The sequence below is a fragment of the Sceloporus occidentalis genome, unplaced genomic scaffold (genome assembly GCF_023333645.1).
Source record: "Sceloporus occidentalis isolate IW3139 unplaced genomic scaffold, rSceOcc1.0.p SCAF_2, whole genome shotgun sequence".
NCBI classification, from domain to species: Eukaryota; Metazoa; Chordata; class Lepidosauria; order Squamata; family Phrynosomatidae; genus Sceloporus; species Sceloporus occidentalis.
Window position 1 is genome coordinate 38,547,039 of NW_028316982.1, and position 25,863 is coordinate 38,572,901.

At 40.1% G+C, this 25,863-nt stretch overlaps 1 protein-coding gene across 2 annotated transcripts in view; it reads right to left on the reverse strand.

The window, feature by feature from the left end:
- LOC149318177 (F-box only protein 36-like) overlaps nt 1-25,863 on the reverse strand; it is a 51,108-nt gene that overhangs the window by 23,912 nt on the left and 1,333 nt on the right. The gene's annotated exons all lie outside the window — the stretch shown is intronic.

Genomic DNA, 25,863 nt, shown 5'->3' on the forward strand with positions numbered 1-25,863 from the left:
CTAACTACATAACAGACTGTGACTCATGAACCTTGGCTCATTCATTTGGCTAGTTTTCAATTAGTATACACACAGAAATAGCAGTAATTTATTGAATATATTGGAGACTCATGCAGAGCAATCCTTCACATGACTTATGCTGGAGTGGAAGTAAGAGATGCTACTGCTCTGTGTTTCTTATCACCAGCTTCCTACTTTTGAGTTCATATTCATGACAAAGGGTCGGAGAGAGTCATCTGAACTTTAATTGGGATGGGGTTATATACTGATAATGCTATTTCATGACTGGGTGACGAGTTTCATCATGTCTATACCCTACTATAATTATATTGGGGCACCAAGTCTAGAGTTCATTGTGCTACTGAAAGGGGCAAGTGTTATACTGAAAAGATACCAGTCATGTTGCAAGTCTTCTCCTTACCTGTGCTAGTGCTACTCACATCCTGCACATGACTTGGCCCTGTTCCAGCCATTCTGGTGACAGATCTTGGCAATTGGAACAGATCCACCAGTAAAGTGTTTCACTAGTGTATCTGATGTGTTTCAATGGCATATAAGTCATGGCAACAGTGGATTTGTTATTCCACTAGCATTCCCAGAGTTCCGACAAATCAAACAGTTCTTCTACTGGCAGCCTTCAAATATACTATAGTGACTTCAGGCTTGTCTTTTTTAAGGTATTGTTTAAAAAGAGGTGACCAAAGAAATTACATTACTAATAACAGAAAAGCATTAGCAAGTATCCTTCTCTTAGCTGAATAAATCACACTGAACTATTTGTGAAGCATAGCAAAACAAAATACATTAGCCAAGCAGCCCCAAACTCTAAACTGCCTTCTAATTATACACCAACAAAAAGAATTAATGTCTGCTAACTGAAGTATCTCATCATTGCTAGAAAAAAAGAGAAGAAATCAGTCAGAATTGCTCCAGCTGAAGTACAGCCTGTGATCCCAGGTTTTTCTTGATAGGATTTTTTTTCAGAGGATGTTTGCCATTGCCTTCATCTAAGGTTAAGAGAGCCTGAATTTACCAAGATTACTCAATGGCCCGTTACAGACAGGCCTTAAAGTGCGCGCTCTGCTCGTGCTAGGGTTAGAAAGGAGCGTCCTTTCTGGACGCTCCCAACCCTAGCACGCGCAGAGCGCACACAAAATGGCGGTGGCAGTTCCACACGGCCGCCATTATGACGCCACGACCGTGCCACCTCTATACGGGGCAGCGCGGACGTGACATCGTCACGTCGCGCTAGAGCGAAAAGTGCGCCCCTTCCCCAGCCGCAAAAGGAGCTCCGAAATGGAGCTCCTTTTCTGTTTGCATCGCTGGGCGCAGCCTTCAGATGGCTGCGCCCAGCGACGCAGAGGAGAAAGGGGCCAAGCGGCCCCTTCCTCCTCCTCCCCGCCGCCGTGAGGTGTCCTTGGGGCTTGAGGCCCCAAGGACACCCCTTTCCAGGCTGCGGGGAAGGGGCCTTTTGCCGCTTCCCCGCAGCCTGGAAAGTGACGGATCGGGGCCTCAGCGGCTGCCGCTCTAGCTGCTGAGGCCCCGATCCAGCGGGGAAAGGGGCGGGTGCAGGCCGCCGCTTTTTGGTGGTCTGTAACCCGCCATAGGTTTCAATGGTTGAGTGGCAATTTGAACACTGGTATCTGCAAGTCCTACACTATCACTTAAAATACTATACCACACTGAACAAAGTACATATAAATGAACAAACATTTATACTCCATTTGCCGTCATCTCCTTCCTCTGCTATCTTTGTGTTGAACTTTGGTGCAGTTCAATCCTGGATTCTGTCCAATTTAACATCCAAAGAGATGTAACAGCTAACATGGCAAATGGCAAAATGAGAAATGGGAAAAAACAAATCACCAGGAACAGATGATATTCCAATCAAACTGCTACAATCCACACTGAAAGAATCAACTTTAGTGCTAACCAAAATATATCAACATATATGGAAAACAAAACAGTGGCCAACAGATTGGAAATGATCAATATACATCCCTACCCACAAAACAGGAGACACAAAAGACTGTAGGAACTAAAGTACTGTAGCACTAATCTCCCATGCAAACAAAATTATGCTCAAAATTTTACAACCATAATGGACAGAGAAATCCCAGAGGAGGACCTGACCAAATAAAAGCTCAAAACAAAAACAAATCAAAAAGCCATTCATATAAATATTTGCTCCATCCTTCACAGCCCTGCTCAAAATGGAGGTCCTTTTGGAATCCCTCCTGTACAGCCAGGCCATGAAACCCACTGGGTGACCTTGGGCAAGTCACATAGTCTCAGCCTCAAATACAGGATGCCCTTGGCTTACGCGGGGGATCCGTTTTGGACCCCCCCATAAGCCAAATACCACACATGCTCAAGCCCCATCCAAGTGAATGGGGCTCATGCATGCGGCAGCGCCCCATTCATCCGAATGTCACGCGCCGCCCCTTGCGCTCCGCGTGCTCCCGCATGGCTTTGCACATAAGCTCAAAGCTGCATATAATGCGGGCGCACTGTAATGGCAATGGCAAAAATCCCCTTTGGACAAATCTTGCCAAGAAAACCCAGGATAAGTTTGCTTTAAGGTGGTAACAAGTTGGAAACAACTTGGAGGCACACAACAAATGTAATAAAGCACAGATGGCACATGACAATAATAAGAACAACAAATATGTAATATAGAGAGCCAGCATGGTGGAGTGGTTTGAGTTTGAGAGCTTGATTCTCAGCTCAGCCATGAAACCCACCGGGTGACCTTGGTAACAAAGTCAAATGATGGCAATGGCAAAAATGGCTGGTTCTCTTAATTCATACCCAGGCTGCAAGCCTCCTCTCGGACAGTGGTGGTAGCACCAGCGTCTGAGGCCAGCAAGGCTCCTGAAGGATCCTGGAAGCCGAGGGCAGTCAGAGCCAAAAGAATGACTGGTGGGAGAAAGGAAACAGCCTTTCCCATCTACTGGTTTTTAAAACTCACCATCATGCCCCCTTTCTGCCAGTACTACATCTTGCCAAGAAAACCCCAAGATAGGTTTGCCTTAAAGTCACCATAAGTTGGAAACCACTTGGAGGCACACAACAACAACAAACATAATGAAGCACAGAAGGCACAGTACAATAACAGGTAGAACAAATACAGTCGGCCCTCCACATCTGTGGATGGTGGCAGAGGAGGAGGAAGGAGGAGGAGGTGGGAAGAGGAGGAAGAGGAGGAGGAAGGAAAAGGAAGAGAAGGAGGAAGGAAGATGAGGGAGCGGTGGCAGCATGGCTGCGAGGATAGAGGAGGAGGAGGGAGGAAATAAGAGGAAGAGGAGGCAGCAGCGGCAGCAGCGAAGAGGAGGAGGAGGAAGAGGGAGGAAGTATGAGGAAGAGGGGGCAGCAGCAGCAGCAAGCAAGAGAAGGAGGAGGAGGAGGATGTAGCAGTGACAGCAGCAAGCAGGAGGAGGAGGAAGAGGAGGAGGCAGCAGTGGTGGCAGCGAGGAGGAGGAGGGAGAGGAGGAGGGAGAGGAGGAGGAAGAAAAGGAAGATACCATCACATTGATTGGCCTCCCCTTTGATTGGACATACAGTCACACCTGCAATCCTCCACCAGTACAGGGCATGGAAGCATCAGTGGCAAAGCACAATCATGGCCCCCCAGATATGCTCTTCATCCCCTTTCACCTCATGCCCCCTCTTGGACTGTCTGTTTTGTGTATGTTGTACTTATATCTTTTGGAGGTGTCACACTTTCACATTTTTGCATTGCCACACAGCTCTGTCCTTTTTAAATGTGCATTTGCACCAGTGCATTTATATGCAGCTTTAGGGTTAGAATTAGATGGATTGCTTTTTCAAAACCATTCTTGTGTTGAGGCATTTATATGTGGGGTCAAAGGTGTGCATTGTCCACGCTAGGTCGGAATACCTGGGTTCTTTTTACTGCAGTTTTTAGCCCCGTAGCGTGGTTTCAATTTGATTTCCACCTGCTTTGGAGGTGTGCATCATCTAAACACCCTGCCTTCAAAGTGGTTTGAAACTGCTTTATTTGGCCTGTGGGTTTCACCCCTGTGGAATACTGATTGGCAACCAAATTTAGGTAGCATACAGAGTTGGAAAAACAACAACACCTCTTCACTCCTTCTTCCTTACTCATTTTCCAGTGCCAACACATTCACAGGTACCTGGAGTTAAAAGCTACACTAAACTGTATCCTGATCCAACACTAAATATAAAAATAGCTTCAGTGCCACTCAGGTCTGACACTTTGAGAGAAATTGAGACTGGGTTAACCTTATTACGCTGGTGAGATTTTACCTCAGAGGCATGCAACTTCCCTAGCAAGGGAAAGGTTGTGAGCCAAACATAGCCAAACAGAATCACAGAAATTAAAATTTAAAATGTATGTGCATGTGAACAAACCAGAAAGCATTGATTTGTGATTAGTCAGATAAATCCTGTGCTGTTTCTGTGCTCCTAATGAACCATTTGGCAAATTCCTCTAGTACTGATGAAGCATTTATAATACTGAACAGCACCTACTAGTTTATGTAAACTAGCAGAAAATTCAGAACTGCTTTGCTAAAGGACAAAAGCAATAGGTGTGGTAAAACCACAGGTTGGGATAGGCTGGTTTGGCACACAATCTGAAGATGTTAGAAGAATTTATATTAAGCATCTAGAATTTTCAGGTTGCCCTGGGGTGGAGGTTGGCTAAAGCAGGTACTGACTTTCCCTGTCAAAAGCTGAGAATTAAAATTAAAATATAAATCATCAGAAGAAGCTGCTGCAGTTTTGCAAGTCACTGATTTTACAAAAATGCGCTTGTAATTCCTGAGTCTAAAATTGTAGCAGATTTTCCCTATACTAGACTGATCTTCACAATTTTAATATACATACATTAAATCCTATACAAGTATCACTTGCACAGTTCATTTATAGATCTTCCTACCCTGCTCAGGTATATCCTCCATCCAGATTCGGGCACATATGTCTGGCTATCAAGAATGACTGGCAGTGTTGGTTTTGTTACAAAGGTCACCTGGATAAGCCATGCTGCATACAAATTCTAGTTCAATGTTGAGAACTGAGCACATCTTCAAGCAGCTAGGATCCACACTTATGTCACACTTTGACACAAACACATGTGCCAGTCCAGCATGAAATACATGTTCAGTGGGCCCTTGGTATCTGCTGGGATTTGTTTCCAGGACCCCCCATGAATACCAAAATCCATGGGTGCTCAAGTCCCATTATATACCAAAGCATACCAAGGTTTGCTCTTTGGATTTTTTTTTTTAATATGTTTTCATGCCGGGGATGGTTGAATCCATGAATGCAGAATCCATGGACTGTATATCTCCTTTTGGGGACATTTAAGATAGTATGGTTTTGAAAAGGTTCAAAATCACTTTTCTAGAAATCTACAAGAGTGCAAGCCACTCTTAATGGCCTTATAGATGAACTGTATAGCAAAATGGTTTGTATACATGTTTGCATTTATGACAAGGGTAGGAATTGTGCAGACCTTCAGATGCTGTTGGATAACAACTTACAGCACCCCAGGACAGAACAGTCAAGGCTGAGAGGAATGCTGGGATATGCAGTCCACCACCATCCTGAGGACTGCACAATTCCCATGTTGATTTAGAAGAAGGTTAGTGAAACAAAATTCTCTAGAGAGACAGAAAAGCTACATCTACAGAAGTATGCTATAGGATATCTTTTACAATATCTAGTGGCCAATCTTGAGCACACTTATTGAGAAATGTGACCTACTAGACTCAGTAGGAGTGAGACTCAGACTACGCAAACTTACAGGCAACACAAGCTAAGAGGATGAACTGCTGTTAAAACTTAACAGTTCTGCTAACCATAAACAAAATTCTCATAGCATCATGGCCCACAAACATGCCAAATTCTTAATGGAACCAAATGTTCTTCTGTGCACATTTTACAACAGAATAAACATTGTGTGCAGAATTTTAATTAAGGCATTTCAATATGCAAAGATATTAGGAAAAATAGTCTGATATTAACTCATATCCTTGTGTAGAAATGCAATTTTTTTGACAAAAATTTGGGTTATAATAATAATAGTATTTATTTATATCCCGCCTCTCGCTGTATTGGATCGAGGTGGGTAACAGTATAGAAAAGAAAGAGCAATAAAATCAAAAACACAGAACAATAGATAAAAATACAATGAACTCCCGATGATTTTTTACACTTATGTAAAGGACATAGGTTTGCTTGATATGTACAAAATTTGCTTGATATGTAGCACTCAGCAACATAGCCTGATATTTCTTAGGAAATTACGTATGTGGACTTTAATTGAATCCACAGGGGGAAGGGAGATGTCTCCAAGTGCTTGGTGGATGGTTATTTTTAAAAATTTTATTTTGTCTTGGAAAAAGCCCATAGCTACCATATATATTCATGTCTAAGTCGACCTCATGTATAAGTTGAGGGCAGTTTTGGGGGCTAAAATCATGGATTTTGATATGACCCATGGATAAGTCGAGGGTCAAACACTTGGGCATGTTACAAAACATCTAAAGGGGGAAACAAAGCACCTCTACTTCTCCTTCTCTGGACCTCTCCCAAGGGTCACAGTCTCAGCATGGAAAATGAAGAAACAAACCTTGGCACATACACACTCTCTCTTCCCTTCATCCCCAGGATTCCCAATGCTTATGGTTTGCAAAACAGGGTACAGAACTCTCTCTCTCTCCCCTACACCCCAAGATTCCCAAGGCTCATGGCTTGCAAAACATAGACCCCCCTCTCTTCCCTTCACCCCCCAGGATTTGCAAGGCTCATGACTTGCAAAACGGGGTACAAGCCTCAGCATACTCTTTCTCTCTCTCTCTTTCTCTCTCTCTCCCTTGCCTCACCAGCTGTTTGTTAGCTCTGGCTGCAAGAGAAGGCTGAGGGGATAACACACACACACAGAGCAGAGTGTGCACAGAGACTCAAATTTATTCTACACTAAAAATGACTTGCAACTATTGATGAAAGTAACTTTGCTGTACGTTAACAAATCCTACAATGAAAGTTAAAAGAAAAGAAAGAAAAACTGGCCTGTAGAATTGAAATGGCCAAAAATGTGTCTTAAAATAGAGATATTTGCTACAGTTTGGGCTCCTTTTATTGCTCTACTAACTGAGCAAGATCTGTGAGGTGGTCCACTGTCACATCAGCGATCATTCTGGGCCTTATCATTTTAGGTTTGTTATGTTATTAAAGTTATTTTGTGTACTCATTATGTATACAGCTGATTTGAGAATTAATATTTGTATTACGTGGTTGACTGTGTTGCAGTTTGTTATCTTGTCTTTTTGTTGTTTTGGTTTTTTTTTTTAGAAATAATAATAATTAGTTTTTAAAAAACCCAAACTGGTTTATATTTGGATGCAAAATGGCATCAAAGTAACTGATGACTGAAAACAATACAAGTAAAAATATAGTAATGCCATAGTATAGATGAAGTTGATACTGATACTGATACTCTTCTAACTCAATGGTGGGAATCATGTAGCTTTCCAGCTGTTGGACTGTAACTCTCAGCAGCCCCAGACAGTGCTGCCAATAATGAAAAATGCTGGGAGTCTAACAGCATCAAGAAACCATATAACTTTTAACTCCCCTGTTAAAAGAGAGTGTAAGTGAGGCTTAAACCCAATTTCTAGATTCAACTAGGGTAGAGCCACAGACTCAGTGAGATTTATGTAAGTACTGATTTACTATTCAACAGTTGATTCAGTAGGTCTATTCTAGCAAATGGATTTAGGTCCTAGAAATTATTAGTGTTTACATTCAAACAGAATATACAATCGGCCCTTCTTATACACGGATTTTTTATACACGAATTCAAGCATACACGGTTTGAAAATGTTCAAAAAAAGTATAAATTTAAAATATAAAACCTTGATTTTCCATTTTTAATAAGGGACATCATTTTGCTATGTCATTATATTTAATAGGACTTGAGCATACATGGATTTTGTTATATACGGGGGATCTTGGAACCAAACCCCAGCGTATAACAAGGTTCCACTGTACTATTAAGGGTCAAGACTGATCCAACCCATAAATCCTTCCCGACTTTTTTGCAAACCACCCTTCCAAAATCATGGAAGTATTTGTGGCCAAGATAAAAGACTTCCAGTGTTGTATGATGAAGTCACTCTCACATGCCCATGCTTAGAAAGAGGAGCAAGACGTAAAGGATTTTGTACACCACTCAATGAAATCTGAGAGAGATCAGTCAGGTACTGATATTGCTATTACTACTACCACTAGTATTACTACACATACATACTACAAAATACACGTATCACTATACTGGACACTTTGATTTTCCCCTTGCAATTTAGTTCAATTCAACTTTACTTTCAAACCCAAACTTTGGTTAATTGAAACATACTTCATAAACAGTGTTTTGAAGTTAAGTATGGTTTACTGAAACAAGTAAATCCATCACAGTTTGTGTGGATTTAGACACATTCCAGCCATTTCCTCATAGCCATAAGAGGGCTGATTCAAGGCAAAAATGTCTCTCACAATTATTCATGTAACAACATGAAAGTTATTAGCATTATTTTTGAATGAGGCCATTCAGTGGGACAGTAATAATCACTACATAGTGATAAAAAACTTAATTATTTTAATTTATAAGGTCAGAGTCTGACACTGCAATGCTTAATAATCTTAGCTTAGGACATTTTTAAAATTTCATTGTTAAAATTGGGTATGTATATTTTAATGTTGTAAGCCTCTCTGATTGCGTTTTGTAGAGGTGGGGGATATAAATACATTTATTATTATTATTATTATTATTATTATTATTTAGAGCAACAATTCATTTAACCATTAGGATAAGATTCATGAACAATATGCAAGAGTAGTAGGTAGAATAATCCAGCTAATTGCAACAGAAGTCTTAGCTGTGAAATACATTAGTTATCTTTATACGTGAATGTTTCCAAAATAATATTTTCCTGGGAGAAAGTTTCTTACAGAAAAAGAAAGTTTCATCAATATAACTTTTAAAGCTCAAATGTAATTAAGAAAGCATGACAAAATGTACACACATGAAGACCTTAAGGTGCCAAACAGACTAACGAATTTATAATGGTATAAACTTTTATAAAAGATCCATCTGAATGAAACATGTTCTGGTCCACAAAAGCTGCATAAAAGCAAATATATTAGTCTAAGATGCCACAAGACTTGGCTACTTCTGCTGCAATTGATTAACAAAACTACCTTCTGGAAATTTGTGCAAAAAAAACAGCATATGTCATAAGTATATGCTTTAAACATTATAGTAAGTAACCATATATCAGGTCAAATCAAATGGGTGACAGATGTAATATTAATTACACATTCAAAGATTATCTGGTTACACTCCTATTATTACCGTTCTAACCATTCTAAACATAACTCCATTGCTTAAAAAGCTTAAATGTCATAAGGGGAGAGTCATTCTTCCTTGTTTCACCCACAATGATGCTGCTATCCAACTGTGCCATCTGGAATGGCCTCCTTGCATTAATTGCCTTGTAATCTATTTTTTTCCAACTCCTTAGATTCAGCACAAGCTACCTATCCAGCAACACTCCCTACCCATTTTAGCATTTACAGCTCCCTTGGTTCTGTCTGCTTTTCGTTATTGCTAGCTATCATATTCTTCACTATACTTCAGTACAATCTGATATGAATTTTCTTTTCAACTTGCCAATAAATTGAAAGATGTGCATGCATGAATCCATGAAGACAACACTTTTGAAATGAATATATATTTAAGTCCAGAAGTGTCTAGTGAAAAATAAAACCCATCAGCACAGGAGTCGAGCCAACTAAGGGTAGTACCTTATAAGTAGGCAAGCTGAGTCAAAAGGCCTGTTGCAACACTGAGGAATTTAAAGATGCCCAAGTCAACACAGACTTATTGATCTTGCAATACTGCAACAAGTTCAATTGATCAGTTCAATTAGCAGTCCCAGAGATCCTCTATGGAGGCATTTTGGTTATGACAGATGCTACCCACAACTGAGTGGTGACTGTCTTGTTTATGAAATGGTAGGTGAAAGTAATGCACTCTGTCATCTAGTAGCTGATGGTATTCTTGGAAACCTGAGAACCTTGAGCCGCAAGACTGCATGATGAAGCAGCTGTTTGAATGCTTAATGCTATGTATTCTTCTGACACAAGTAATAAGCTCCCTTTCTACATCATTCTTATGCCACATTTCTTCTTAAGGATGAGAAAGACTGGGGCACTCTGTCCTGTATGATGGACTGTGAAGGTTGCTTTCGGAATAAATCCTGGTTAACTAGGAGAAACATCCTGTCCAGAAAAATGGCACAGAGCTCTCCCTAATTGACAGAGTACGTATTTCTCCAGCAGATCAGGAGGTTCTATGAAGCGGCGTGCAGGTGAACAGAATGTAAGAAACGCAGAAGCTGGTCTCTGAAAGAAGTAGACAAGGTTTGAATCTGAGACAGCCAGAGCTTTGGATTCTGACAGAGGAGACAGTTGACATAGGTAGGATTCGGATTTCATAGAGACATAACTGTTATCAGAAGGCAGAACCTACTCTTTTCTGGAGAGCCATGGTAGAGTACATTGTTCAAGAGTAAATTGATTAGCCTGTTTTTTTAATTGTTTTAAAATTGTCTCTGTCTCTATCAAGCCTGATAAGGAGTCACGCCATGTATGAACCCACCACAGCAACACAGTCACATGTCCTCATTTAATGGCTCTGTGACCCAAGTACCCAATTCAAGAAGGGATGTGGGGAGACTTGCAAGATGAGTAGCAGGATTTCAAGGATTGGAACTATGAGTCCAGCTGGGAAAAAGAGATGTCACAGATAGTATCCAGATCAACCCTCCTCCATGGGAACAGATCATATTAACTGAAAAGGTACTTTGGCGAAGGCTCATAGCACCAGGTAAAGATCCCACATAGGAAATAGATACACCATGGGAAAGGAGATAAGGGTTATTCCCTGCAAGAAAATGTAAGACTGGATATGAAGAAACCACTGATCCTAGGAGACTATGTTGCCACATGGCATCTAGGGTGTTTGGAGCCAGCTCCTGTTCAAAAGACAAGCAGGAAACCTAGTATTTCTGATAGCAGTGTGAGGAGAAGAAAACTTGTTTCTTTTGCATCACCTCAGGAAGAACCCCTACAACATTTGACAGAATTTAACTTGTGAAAGATCTCATAAAGATTGAGATGGTATTGATTATACCTTCTGACATATGCAGTCTAGAAAGTGTAAGCGCTCAGCTTCCAAATATAAAGGTAGAGACGTCTAGGTCTGGATGGGTCAGAGGATCCTGGGATAGGAGGTCAGGATTTGTTTAGATTTTCAATGGAGGAAAGACTTAAGTTCTCTGAGATCTGAAAACCAAGCTAAAGCAAGCAATGTGAAACTACTAATAAAACTTGGGATGTCAAGGCTCTCATCTTTCACAGACCTCTGCAGAGGGGGAAAAGTTAGAAGATATATGGGAGGTCTGGAGGCCAGAGAGAGACTAGTGTCCCAATAGCATCTGCCCTGTGATTGTGGTACTTTCTCTTTTCACTGGCTTCAGTGAAAAGACAGTTCAAAATACATGACTTATCTCCACTTATGCACAAAATTTAAGGAGATCAACAGCTGAATGTCATATTTAGACGCTTTTAAAAATGTATTACAACATGACTTGGAAGTTAATTTGGTATCCTCCCCATTGCTGTTGATAGTTCTTCCCTAAACAGAAAGTTGGACCAATCAAAACTGCAGTTTTGGCCAAATTGAAACTGAGAGTCCTAAATCTTGTCTACTGTGAAGTATTGACTTCAGTGTATATTCATTTATTTTGGATATACTGTGCCTCTGATAAAAAAGATAAACATTATAAAGATATGTTTTACTTCCATAAATTTTTATGACAACCACTGTAAGTGCTCCAGGTGGACTGTTGCCTGCTTGGGACTACTGTCCCAGGGACCCAGCTAATTATTGGCTGCATAGCCAGAGAACCTCCTGGGGAAGGGGGTACAAGCTGGGTGCCTTACATAAACGTGTACAAAAAAATCTCTTTTAGTAACATGCATTACTTATTGCTTATGTTCAAATGAAACGTTGAAGTGGGGTGGCTACCAAGGTTTTATTATTATTATTATTATTAAATTTTATTTATGAAGCGCTGTAAATTTACACTGCGCTGTACATACAATCTTTTTAATTGGACGGTTCTCTGCCCTCAGGCTTACAATCTAAAAAGACACGACACAAAAGGAGAAGGGAGTGGTGGTGGGGAAGGGGCCTTTCTAGTAGGATAATACATATAAAATACATAGCAATACAGGAAATGATTCAATAAAACAGACAACAAAAGAACATCAAATAGCAAGTGACAATTATGCAATGCCTGGGAAGGCTTCTCTGAACAGGATGGTTTTCAACTCCGTTTTGAAGCTGGTTAAAGAAGTGATGGCTCTTGCTCACGGGGGAAGAAGGTTCCAGGAGTGAGGGGCAGTGAGTGAAAAGGGGTGAATTCGAGATGGGGCAGAGGAAATCCTGGGCTGGGACAGCAGACCTTGACTACCAGAACGGAGGGCCCTAGTTGGAAGGTGAGGAGAAAGAAGGTCTGATAAGTAAGGAGGGGCCAGCCCATGGAGGGCTTTAAACATCGACAGCAGGAGCTTATACTGAATGCGGAAAGGGAGGGGGAGCCAGTGAAGGGATGCCAACACAGGAGAGATATGGTCAGGATGTGATAATGCGTGCAGCTGAATGCTGGACAGAAATTAGAGGACGGAGGTGAGAAAGAGGAAGCCCAGCTAGGAGGACGTTACAGTAATCCAGTCGTGAGATCACTAGGGCATGGACCAGGATCTTGGCAGTAGAGGCGGAGAGATATGGTCGGATTTTGGCAATATTGTGTAAAAAGAATCTACAAGCCTTGGCTGTGGTCTGGATTTGAGGGATATACAACAGAGAAGAGTCAAAGATAAAAACCAAGACTATGGGCTTGCTGGACTGGTTGAACAGAAATGTTGTCCACAGAGACAGAAAAGGAGTGTTGAAGGGTGGACTTAGGAGGAAAGACAAGAAGCTCCGTCTTGGACATGTTGAGCTTCAAACGCCGATGGCGCATCCACTGCGAGACAGCTTTGAGGCAAGACGAGACTTGCTGTTCAAGCCTTGGAGAAAGGTCAGGGATGGAAAGATACAACTGGGTGTCATCGGCATACAGATGGTAGGAAAAACCAAAAGAGCTGATGAGTTTACCTAAGGACAGTGTGTAGAGTGAAAACAGAAGGGGACCCAGAACAGAGCCCTGGGGAACTCCAACAGATAAGGGAACAGGAGATGAAGTCTGACCACCTGCAACCACTGCAAAAGATCTGTCTGACAAATAAGATCTAAACCAGTTGAGAACAGAGTCTGAGAACCCAAGGTCAGAGAGTATGTCAACTAGGAGACAGTGATGAACGGTTTGTCAGGAAAGTGATATTGTAGGTCTTTAAAACAGAGCAACAAAACACCAGAGTAAGGCAGACATATGATTTTGACATTGTTAGTCAGGACCACGGGAACTAAGGATAACATGTTTGGAGACTGGGAGTGTAAAGTGCCAGGGAAAGAAGTGTGTTTCAGCAGAGAATGCTAAAGGTATTTTCTTTAGCTTCTTAAAACATATCTCTGCTTTTTTCTGTAAAGGCATTTATTAAATTATTAAAGGTTTCACTGTGTAGCTACTGAAATAGTAACATTGTGGAAGATGCAGAAAGGCAGGGTACTTTGGTAGCCATTTGCATTTGTCTATCATTTATTCTTTTCTGGCTAGCTGGTTTTAGGAAGAAGTTCACAATGCTCTCTTCTAATGCTATGACTGAAGTAATGCCACAATTCACAGATTTCTTTTGTTCAGAGCACATTGCTGTGGTCTCTGAGGGAGAGAACAGCAACCAGGCACAGCACCATCCTGCCTTGCTTCTAACAGCTGAAGAAAGCCCTTCCTCCAGTACAACCACCATTGTTCTCACCTCTGAGAGAGAAAACAGCAGTGAGGCACAGCATCTTTATGATTCCAGAAACTGATGAAAGACCTTCACTCCATCCCAACTGCCACTGCTGTAGTCTCTGAGGGACAGCACAGCAGCCAGCATCTGCTGGACTTAATACCCTCCTCCACTGTCATTCCTTTTTCCTTGTTGTGTCCTGTTGTATTTAGATTACAAGGCTGAAAGAAGAGAATTGACAAATTAACAATTTGTAAGGTGCTCTCAGCCTTTTTAGCTGAAGGGCAGTATATAATTCCCTAAATGAAATAAACTGTATATAAACAATTACATCTGAAGATTTTGTGTGATACCTGCTAAAGAGATAGCTGCTGCCTTAGAAATATGAATGGCCAAAGAAAAAGGGAGGAGGGGGAGAAGTAGGCCTAAATCTCAATGGATAGTCCCAAGTAGAGGTGACCCACTGAATCAGTGAGGTTTACATGTTTATCAAACAGACTGATTCAGTGGGTCTGCTCTAGTATGGCAAGCAATCTGATTTAAACTTTAGAATTTGCTTCCTTGCTTCCCTGAAATGTAAGCAAAAATCGAAAGTGGAAAAGGAAACATTTTATTATTCCCAAAGTGTGAAACATTTTAAAAAGCATTTTCAAATGATACTACTGCTAAACAACCAGTTCACCTTGCAGGAAATCCCTAGATCCACAACTGAGATCTGGTATTGTTACGACTAATATTATTTCTATAGTCTTTGATTGGGTTGCTGAACAAGAATTAATTTTATTAAAATATTTATACCTCACTTTTTATCCTGAAAGCTCAGGGCAACAAGCAACACTAAAACTTGATGTTGGAAGAGTAATTTAATCTGTTTAATACATAATATTTTCAGGTGTATGATGTAAATATGCAATCAGAGAGTTTGCCAAATATTTGGAATTTGCCACACTGCCCCTGTAATGTGATGATAAAGCTTTTAGAATACAGTCTCAGATCCAACTGCTTCTCATTTGCCTGATGCGCTAATGAATGACTCAACTTGTACACACACAAATGAAGAAACTTAAGATGTGAAAACAGTTGCTTCACTCTGCACATAACTTCAACTTTTTTTTATTCAAAGTGAAAGTTTACAATAAAAATCTACTTATCTTTAAGATGCTAACTCTTATTACAAAAATGAACTGCAGCAAAAGCCATTCTTTTCTAGGCTCAGTGTTTACTTAAGACTAACAAATGAACACAATTACGTTTGATTATATATTTCTTCAGCTGAAATCTGTGATAATGGAATAACACAAATTATTTCTTCAACTGAATAGTCAAATGCAATTAAACATAACATTTTTTAAAAAATTCTTTCATTTTAACTGTATATTTTAAATTGTTTTATATTGTTGTTGACAGTTTATTCTATTTCACTGTTGATCTTTTGTATACTGTATGTCTTAGGTCTACATTATTTGAAGAGCCGTATCTCCCCATATGAACTTGCCATAACACTAAGATCTTTGGGGGAAAGCTTTCTCTTGGTCCCACCACCATCACAGACTCATTTGGTGAGGACATGAGAGAGAGCCTTCTCAGTGGCTGCTCCCACACTTTGGAACTTCCTTCCGGGGGAAACTAGGCTAATCCGATCTCTGGTTGTCTTTCGACAGCAAGCTAATACGTTCTTATTTAAGCAGGCATTACACATATAATTATACCAGGGTGGCTTTTATGAAATATGAGTTATTTAATTATGTTTTTTTTAAGTTTTGTACATTTTAAATGTAATTTTATAATTTTTAAAGATGATTTTAATTGTTTTGAATGTTATTGTGATGCTTTTAACATGTTTTTGTCTGTGAGCCACCTTGGATCCCGTCTGGGAGAAAGGCAGCATAAAATGAAATAAATAAACAAGTATTTTAACTATATTCGATTTAATTTGTAAGTTACCTTGAGTACTGGTTTTGGGGAAAAAGTTGTTGTTAATTGCTGTCAAGTAGACTTTGACTTATGGTGACCCTATGACAGAGACCTATTATCAACAGCATTGCCCAGGTCTTGCAAACTCAGGGCCATGGCTTCTTTGATTGAGTCTATCCCTGTCTGAGTCTATCCACATGTAATGAGGTTTTCCCCCACATCCTACTGCCTTCCACCTTACCAATCATTATTGTCATTTCTTATGAGTCATGTCTTCTCATGATATGTCTAAAGTATGTCAGATTAGTCATCTAGGTCTCTAGTGAAAGTTCAATCTTGATTTGCTCTTTGCCCCATATACAGGTTAAGACTCCCTTATCCAAAATGATTGGGACCAGAAGTGTTTGGATTTGGGTTTTCAGATTTTGGAATATTTGCATATACATAAGGAGATAGCTTGGAGATGTGACCCACGTCTAAACATGAAATTCATACATCTTTTGTATACTCCTTGTAGAGTCTCAAAGTAATTTTATACATAACATTTAAAATAATGTTGTGCATGAAACAAAATTTGTGTGCACTGAGCCATCAGAAAACAAAGGTATCATTATCTCAGCCATGCATGTGGACAATTTTAGATTTTGGAATACTTTGGATTTTGGAATTCTGGAAGGGAATATTCAACCTGTATTTGTCTTTTTGGCTGTCCACAGTATCTGCCGAACTCTCCTTCAGCACACTTAAAAAGAGCTGGGTTATCAGCTTTCTTCACTGTCCATTTTTAACAACCATGCAATGAAATCAGAAATACAATGACATAGGCAACCCTGACTTAGATATTCAATGATATATTTTTACAACTTGAGGATATTGTTTACTGTATATACTTATGTATAAGTCTAGAAATTTTAGTCAAAAAATTGACCCCCAAAACCTGGGTTGGCTTATCCACAGGTCACCGTACGTATTGTGCTTTAACTCTTATCAAAAAAAGGAACCATTCCCTTCTTTAAGCAGAGTGGTGAAAGGCTTGAGTTTAGTTCATCCCGGAAGTACCTAAAAAACAAAAAGCACCAACCTCCTCTACTTTCTCTTACATGGCACTGCTTCTGACCTTTCTGGATGCCTAAATAGGAAAATGGTGACAGTGGCAGCTATTTGGTGCTTTCCCTCAAAGAAGAGCTGAGAATTCTCAGAATTCCACAGCATTGAGCTATGACAGTTAAAGTGATGTAAATCTGGATTATTTCTGCAGTGCAGATATGGCCTTAGTCTATTTTGTCAGTAAATTCCATTTAACTCAGTACATAAGGGAAAAAGAAACACAGCAAAACTCCTGACTTACTATTATATTTGGCAAAATTCAATAATAAAATGTAATTAATTTGACAAATACTAAATTGTTTAATATAAATTTATCAAACTTTATCCACCAAACAACTGGTTACAAGTTTAAGTGAAAGCAAATTCTACTGGAATCAGTGGGACTTTCCTCTGTGTAAATATGGGCAAGACTAGGCTAGAACACATGCAATTCAAGATGTCCTCATTTACAGAAAATCCTATTGATCATCAGTACTTGTTTCTGTGGAAATTTACACAGATTATGCTACACACCTGCAATACTTAACTGGAAGACATCCCACTGAATTAAGCAAGACTTGTGTAAGACTTGAAGAAAAGAAACTATCTGATGAGTTAGAGGAAGCAGCACTGTCATGCATACAAGCCTTTTCACTTTGTGTATTCTTGCATGGAAGGGAGTTGGACTGGATGGTCCTTATGGTTTCTTCTAATGCTGCAATTTTATGATCTGCAGCCAGTCTTAGGAAGGCTCTATTTATATACTGTAAATTTAAGAGATGATGTAATCTTATTTTACCAAAATAGTATTAAGGTTATTTAGAATGTGGCTGAGAAAATCTTAAGTGGCTGTGCAGCAGAAGAGAGTGTTGTTGAGAGCGCCAGAGAGGCTGAGGGCTTTTCCCTAGATACTAGTTAAAATCTAAGAAATACTGAGCCACAAAGTAGCAGGACAAGTTACCTGCAAAGAGAAGACTATGGAAACAGAGCATCTCATGCAATGCTTGAGCAAGACTTGTAAACTGAAGCCCTGAACCTGCAACACTTAAGACTTAAATTGCACTTCTGGCCTATACTCTGAAGTGCAATACAGCTGGTCAATTTACAGTTTAGAGGACAGAAATCCAAATTGCTGAATTACCAGCAGGATGACTCCAGCTGCTCACTTGCATAAAACATATCAGAATCAAGAACAGTGGGTGGGAGGTAATGAAGTGTTCTTTGCTACTTTAATGTCATGGCTGGGAACCCAAGTTTTTGCCGGTACAGACCAGCAAAAAGAACAGGCTTCAGCGTGGCGTGGGAGCGTGGCGTATGCACACCCCCGAGTCTGCCCCCAAGGCAGCATCTCACCACCTGCCCAACCAGATGGTGAGGAGCGTTTTAGCGGTGTGACATTTAGATGGTGGCAAAGGCGCCCTTTGCCCGGCACAAAAAGGAGCAGCTTTCTGCCCCTCCTTTTTGTGCTGGGAAAAAGCCAGATCGGGGCACAGTGTGCGGTTCCCACAGTCCCAATGTGGCGCACAAAGGGGGGAGTGATGCTGCCCCTTTAGGGCCATCTGTTTTCGGCCTGTTTCTACCAGCAGAAGAGAAGTGGGGAGAGGTTGACATTTAACTATCCCCTGCACACCCTTGTGCTCCCCAAGATTCACTCTACAAATTTAAATTTAATGACTAGTATTTTTTTAATGTAGTGACACCTCTATTATTGCTAAAATGATTCTTCACCTAGTAAGCACTACACCAAAGAGTGAATGGGACTTTAACTTGCCTCTCAAGACCTTGAACGATTCAGAAATCTACATTAACTTCTCTCTCTGAATAAGGATTCAAGTCAAAGAACCACTGAAAATGGAGGATCAGATATTTCAACATTTTTAATTTTTACTTTGAAAATGTAACTGGGAGCTCCAATAATTACGAGAACATGAAAATTGGGAATATTAATCCCCTTTATGTTGTATTCCATGTCAATTAGGCATTCTCAAATACAAAATGATTTGGGAGCAAAACCTATAGTTTGTTTTGGATAGGATATTTATTTATTTATTGAATTTATATTCCAGCTTTCTTCCAGGATGGGATCTATGATGGTGAGTAATGGATAGAAACACAAGGAGGGAGGGAGTAATATGTAGGTTCAAAGTTAATTCATATTACACACTAAGCCATGATTTCAAAGACACAGCCATGTTAGTCTGGAATATCAGTATGCAAAGGGATCATGTAGCACTGTTTAAACTAACTGAAAGAAAGAAGTAGGAAGAATGAGGCTGAGCAGACGGGCCAGGAAAGCAGTCTGAGCTCATGCTTTCCTGCCCCGGTGCTTACTTACCCAGGTCAGTTCCTGTGTTGGTGTGGGGAGAGGTGGGTTTTTACATGCCCATCCTTGGGCCAAGCTGGGACCTGCAACTGGTTTGTGCTCCTTACATTGCTATGCTGTTGCTTTTACTCAGAAGCCCCCCCCCCCCCCCATTGCTGCATCTGAAGCAGAAATGGGGCACCTGGCCACATGGGTGCAGATAGATCCTCCCGTTTCTGCATCAGACACAGCAACCAGCAGCTTTTCAGTGAAAGTGACAGCCAGCAAAGTAAGGAGCATGGTGTGTGCGTGGCTGAACAGCCCTGTTTTGCTGCAGTTTTCTAGAAGCTCAGTGGAAAACCTAGGGTAAATTATTCTGTGGGTAAAGGCTGTTTACCCTGGTGTCAGGCTGGATCCTCTGGATCCACATCTGGACATTCATGATCAAGCCCAATCTTGTCCCTAGGGTTTTGGCCTGAGTTGTCTGAAATAGACAACATGAGACTGGGGAGAATCCAGGCCTTTTGGCCCATGCAGACAACCCCTAAGAGGAAACAGGCTCAAGTTTACAAAAGTTCATGCTACCAGCTTATTTTTTTCGGTTAGTCTCAAAGGTGCTACAAAATCCCTTTGCATACTAAGCCATGATTTCATGCCATATGTATGCCAAGGCAATACTTTATTCTGCATGTTGTTATTTTGCATTGCATTTGGAGTTACAGATGTTGAAGACACTTCTCAGATGTGGTTTTGGTGTTAAATCAAAGATGAAATGCTTAAATAAATAAACCTTCACATTAAAAATAAAAAATAAGTGAAGAGCATAGTTTACAACACTTCAGTTCTAAACTGGAAATATATAAGTAAATGTATTTAACTTGCTGTAACACAACTGTGCTGAAGCACAACATGATAAACGTTTGTGCAATTATAACTCTTCTATCTTCCAAACTAGCTCTTTTTATACAAAAATACTTGGTGCCCTCTAACCTTTGAATGCTTTATTTCTGTTAAAAGAATAAATAAAGATTAAGAGTCTTTGCTGGATCTGTAGCATTTTTGGTAGATTTCAAGACCATAGTATTGTTTTGACACATCTATCTAAGATGGAACTTAAAAGTATAGTTTTAAAGTGGTGCTGGTTCATCTTCAAGAGGAAATTTCAGAATATGCTGCTAGTCACTGGAATGTTGCAGTATTTGTCCCCACCTATTCAATACATACATAAAGCTACTGGGAGAGGCTATCTAGAGTTTGGTCCAACTATTATGAAGACATTCAAATCTCTTCTTTACACTGAAATCCAAGGAAGCCGTTCTAGTTCTGGTGCCAATAATGGTCTGGATAAGGGTAAAACATCTGAAGCTTAATCTAGGCAAGTCAAAGATGCCTCCACCCCAGAGCAAATTGACAGGTATGTAAGAAAAAAAGTTTCAGCATGCACTACCTGTTTATCACCCTTTTGAAGACTGAGGTTCACAGCTTGGGAGTACTGCTGGTTAAAGCAAGAACTTGGATATCCAGGTTTAACAGTTGGCAGGAATGCACCTGAGCCTCATGCTAATTACACCCATTTCAGGAAATGGACACAACGAGTGGCACATCCTTTGTTTACATCCTGTATGAACTATCATAACACAATGTTTGGGACTGCCTTTGAAAATTATTTGGAAAATACCTGTATAGGTGGTCCAGAATACCGCAGCTCAATTACAAGGAGTCTGAGATTCTTTTTTGAAGAAACTGGTTACTGTCTGTTTCTGGCCACATTTCAAAGGTTATAACCTATAAAGTTGTATGTGACTTGGGAGCAGATTATTTAAAGGACCACATTATCTGATACAAACTTGCCTAGGTTTCATGATATTTGAGGATGGCCTTTCTTTGAGTTCCACTGCCATCAGAGGCATGTTTAGTGGTACTGGAGTAGAAGGCCTTCTCTGTAGTTGCTCTCAGGCCCCCAAACGTCTTTTTTTTTTTTTAATATGTTGTCCTATTCAGGCAGGCATTGGCATCAGTAGATGCTTTATTTCTTTTATTGCTGTACACTGTTTAAACTTTTTATTTGTTTTTGTATTTTTAAAGTTAAGACGGTTGCAAATCTGGATGTATTATTGTACTGAGTGCGGAAAGGCGAGATATTAATTTAATGAATACATTTTCAAGTTTGATTTTACTCTTCTTTAAAGCAGGGTGCACACTTTAGTTTATGTTTCAATTTACTGCTTTGTTTACTGGAGTTAGACAGGCCATTATGAACAAATAGTACTTTTAAAAAATGTGTCATATTTGTATACCAATGAAGTGTTACAAATTGCAAAATACTTTTATTTAACTAGATCTTAATGAGAACCAGAGTTCATCAGGCTGTGGCCACAAAATGCATTTCTGTACCAAAGCTCAGCTTTAAAACGTGTAATCAAAATTTTTAAAAGTTGGGTATTTGGAGCATGTAGAACGTGAATTTTCCTTGCAGTTAATAGGCACAAGAAGCAAGGGAGCAATAGAGCTCAATTAACTCAGAGGAAATGATTTCTAGAAAACTCACTACTCAGTTTTCAAAGAAGTAGCCTTATTACGTCTGTTACAGAATAAACAGAGGGGGAGGGGGGGAAGAAATCTAGCACCACCTTTAGCACTGACTTATATTTTAGCATGAGCTTTTGTTGACACTAATCAATTTCTTCAGAAGCAACAGAGTGTGATATTAAAGCCTCCTACTAATAAGCATAGCTATACAGTTCAGGGAGTACTATCGCTTTCACACAGCAATATTAACTACTGTAAAAATAGAATTCAAAGACAACCTGGAACATCAGTATGCAAAAGAATTTTGACCCCATGAATCTGAGGAAGTAGACTCAAGTCTACAAAGTCTCGTGTTACCCATTTTATTTTATTTTTTGGATCCAAAACACACTGCAGAAATAATCCAGTTTGAGACCGCTTTAACTGCCCTGGCTCAGTGCTAAGGAAATCTGGTAATTGTAGTTTATGTTACCAGCTTCTTCTTCTTCTTTTTTTTATCTAAAAGGCACTGCAGAAATAATCCAGCTTGGGACTGCTATAACTTCCCTGGTTTCTGGGAATTGTAGTTTATTGCAGCGCCAGAGCTTTCTGACAGAGAAGTCTAGGGCCTGTTACAGACAGCCAAAATAAAGCTGCTTCGAGTCACAGTGGAGGTATGGTGTTTCAATGATGCATGCGTCCTAAGAGTCCAGAAGCCACACCAAAGCCACACTCCAGTCCTTAGGGCTGGAGCGTGGCTTTGGTGCGACTTCTGGACTCTTAGGACGCATGCATCATTGAAAAACCAAACCTCCACTGTGACTTGAAGCAGCTTTATTTTGGCTGTCTGTAACAGGCCTAAATGTCTCACAAAACTACAGTTACCAAAATTCCCTAGCATTGAGTCAGGGCAGTTAAACTGGTTTCAAACTGGATTATTTCTGCTGTGTGTTTTGGACCTTAGTCTCAAAGGTGCTACAAAATCCCTTTGCAAACTACTATAAAGGCCGACTTTATTATCTCACGCAGGCTTTTGAAGATTTAGGGTGAGGATGACAATTTGTATCTTTTTGCATCCTAATACAGTCTCTCAGAGATATCACATACCCATAACTGTATATATATACTTGATAACCTCAGCCTTTAATATCACACTGTGTTGCATATAAAGAAGTGGAATAGTATCCATGATAAATTATAAATCAAGGTAGTCGTAAGGGTGCTTCTAGATTTCTACCCCCTCCTTTCCCCCCTATTTAGGAGAGAGGTTCAGCACTGCAATATGCTCTTTGTTGTTGTTGGGTGCCTTCAAGGCATTTCTGACTTATGGAGACCCTAAGGATGCCTATCGTGGGGTTTTCTTAGCAAGATTTGTACAGAGGATGTTTGCTATTGACTTCTTCTGAGGCTGAGAGACTGTGACTTGTCCAAAGTGGGTTTTATGGCCGAGCTGGGAATTCAAACCCTGGTTGCAGAGCCCAAGCCCCAACGCTCAAACCACCAACTATTGAAGTACAGATTCTCCGTACTAACTAAGCTTGATTTTCCCATGCATTTTTTCTCCCAGGATGACCAGATGTCATAACTATAAATGGAGGACAAGGCACCACAAAATGTAGGACAGTCAATAAAAATGTAGGGTATTTTGAGATAAATGCTGAAAATACTATAAATTCATTTCATATGGTTTATTTACAGCTAGATAACACATATAATGTATTTTATTATGTGCTTAACCATATTTTTCTGATGAACTTACCTTGTTACAATATACTTATAGTACTCTGAGCAACACAAATGCTTAAAATTATACTTTACTAGCAACAAAGCCTTGACTGAGTCTACATCTAATTATTATTTTCATTTGTCCATTGTACTGAAATTAAGGAGAAAAACCTTTCAACATTTGCATTGTGTCCTCAAGCAGCCCACTGCCTTTTCCCTTCAAAAAACAAAGACACACAGAGCTTTGGGGGGAGGTCTTGTTGGCTGCTGTTGCTCCTAGGAAAGAAGAATGTAAGAAGGATCTATCCTATCCCCCTTTTTGCAATAAGGAAATGCTGCCAAAGTGATACATTTCTCAAAGGAGAACCAGCAAACGTGGCGTTACTCAATGGGCTTCTTAGTGATGCTCAAAATGGAGGACATTTTGGAATTCCTCCTGGACAGAAGGTTGAAATGTAGGACATGTCCTGGAAAAGGATGACGTCTGGTAACTCTGCTTTCTCCTCCCATAGGCACATAAATCATCCTGAAGAGAAATAATAAATATTCCCCCCTTTCTTATCTTTTTAAAAATAATATTTTTATTGTTTTTTTAAAAATAAAAATGTACCGTCTATACTCATGTATAAGTCTAGAAATTCAGGTCAAAAAATTGACGCAAAAAAACTCAGTTGACTTATCCATGGGTCACATCAAAATCCATAATTTCGGCCCCAAAACTTGCCCTCGATTTATACATGAGGTTGACTTATAGTCGAGTATATATGATAATCCCTGCAAGTTTTCTTTTCTATCCTCACTATCTAATCTCTACTTATTTGTTCATTTTCCTATTTGTCATGCTATTCCTCTTTCTGTTCCCATAAAAAAAAAAATCTATAATTAAGTATTAGTTGTCTACCCAATTATTTGTTATCTCTTCTGGCAGGCCTACCCTGTCAATTTTAAATCATGACTTTTTAAGAATGTACTTACGTGAGTGTATGTTAATGGTTTTAGAGTACTGACTTGTACCTGTTGGTTTTATATGCTTTTAAAATTATGTTTTGTATTTTAACATGTTTTACCACCTCTTGAGCCTGGAAGAGAGACAGGAAGGAAATAGAATCATAGAGTTGGAAGAGACCGCAAGGGCCATCCAGTCCAACCCCCTGCCATGCAGGAAATCTAAATCAAAGCATCCCTGACAGATGGCCATCCAGCCTCTGTTTGAAGACCTCTAAGGAAGGAAACTCCACCACATTCTGAGGGAGTTTATTCCACTGTCAAACAGCCCTTACTGTCAGGAAGTTCCTCCTAATGTTGAGGTGGAATCTCTTTTCCTGGAACTTGCATCTCCTCCTAATTTGGTGTCATCTGCAAATTTGATAAGTATACCCCCAATTCTGTCATCCAAGTCATTCATGAAGATGTTGAATAGCACTGGGCCCAGGACAGAGCCCTGTGGGACCCCACTGGTCACTTCTCTCCAGGATGAAAAGAAGCCATTGTTGAGCACCCTTTGGGTTCGGCCGGTCAACCAGTTAGAAATCCACTTAACAGTTGCCTTGTCTAGCCCACATTTTACAAGCTTCTTTGCCAGAATGTCATGAGGAACCCTGTCAAAGAACTTAGTGAAATCAAGATGTACTATATCCACAGCATTCCCTTCATCTACCAAACTAGTAATTTTATCAAAGAAAGAGATAAGATTTATCTGGCTTTCTCTGAAACCCATGTTGACTTTTTGTGATTATGAAATTGCCTTCTAGATGTTCACAGACTCTCTGTTTAATGATCTGCTCCAGAATCTTTCCTGGTATTGATGTCAGACTAACTGGATGATAATTGTTGGGATCCTCTTTCTTCCCCTTTTTGAAGATGAGGACGTTTGCCCTCCTCCAGTCTGCTGGGATTTCTCCTGTTTTCCAGGAGTTCTCAAAGATTATTGCCAATGGCTCTGATATTACATTTGCCAGTTCTTTTAATACCCTTGGATGTAGTTCATCTGGTCCTGGAGACTTAAATTCATTTAGATTAACAAGGTATTCACTATCTCTTTACTTATTCTGTGCTGAAATTCCCCTATTCTGTCCTCTGCTCCTTTATCCTCAGGTTGAGCTCCCTTTGCCTTTTCTGAGAAGACTGAGGCAAAGAAGGTGTTGAGTAATTCTGCCTTTTCTCTGTCCCCTGTTAGCATTTTTGCCATCTTCTCCTCACAGTGGCCCTACCGTTTCCTTCTTCCTTTTGCTGCGGACATATCCAAAAAAGCCCTTTTTGTTGTTCTTAACCACTCTAGCAAGCCTGAGTTCATTCTGTGCTTTAGCTTTTCTGACTTTACC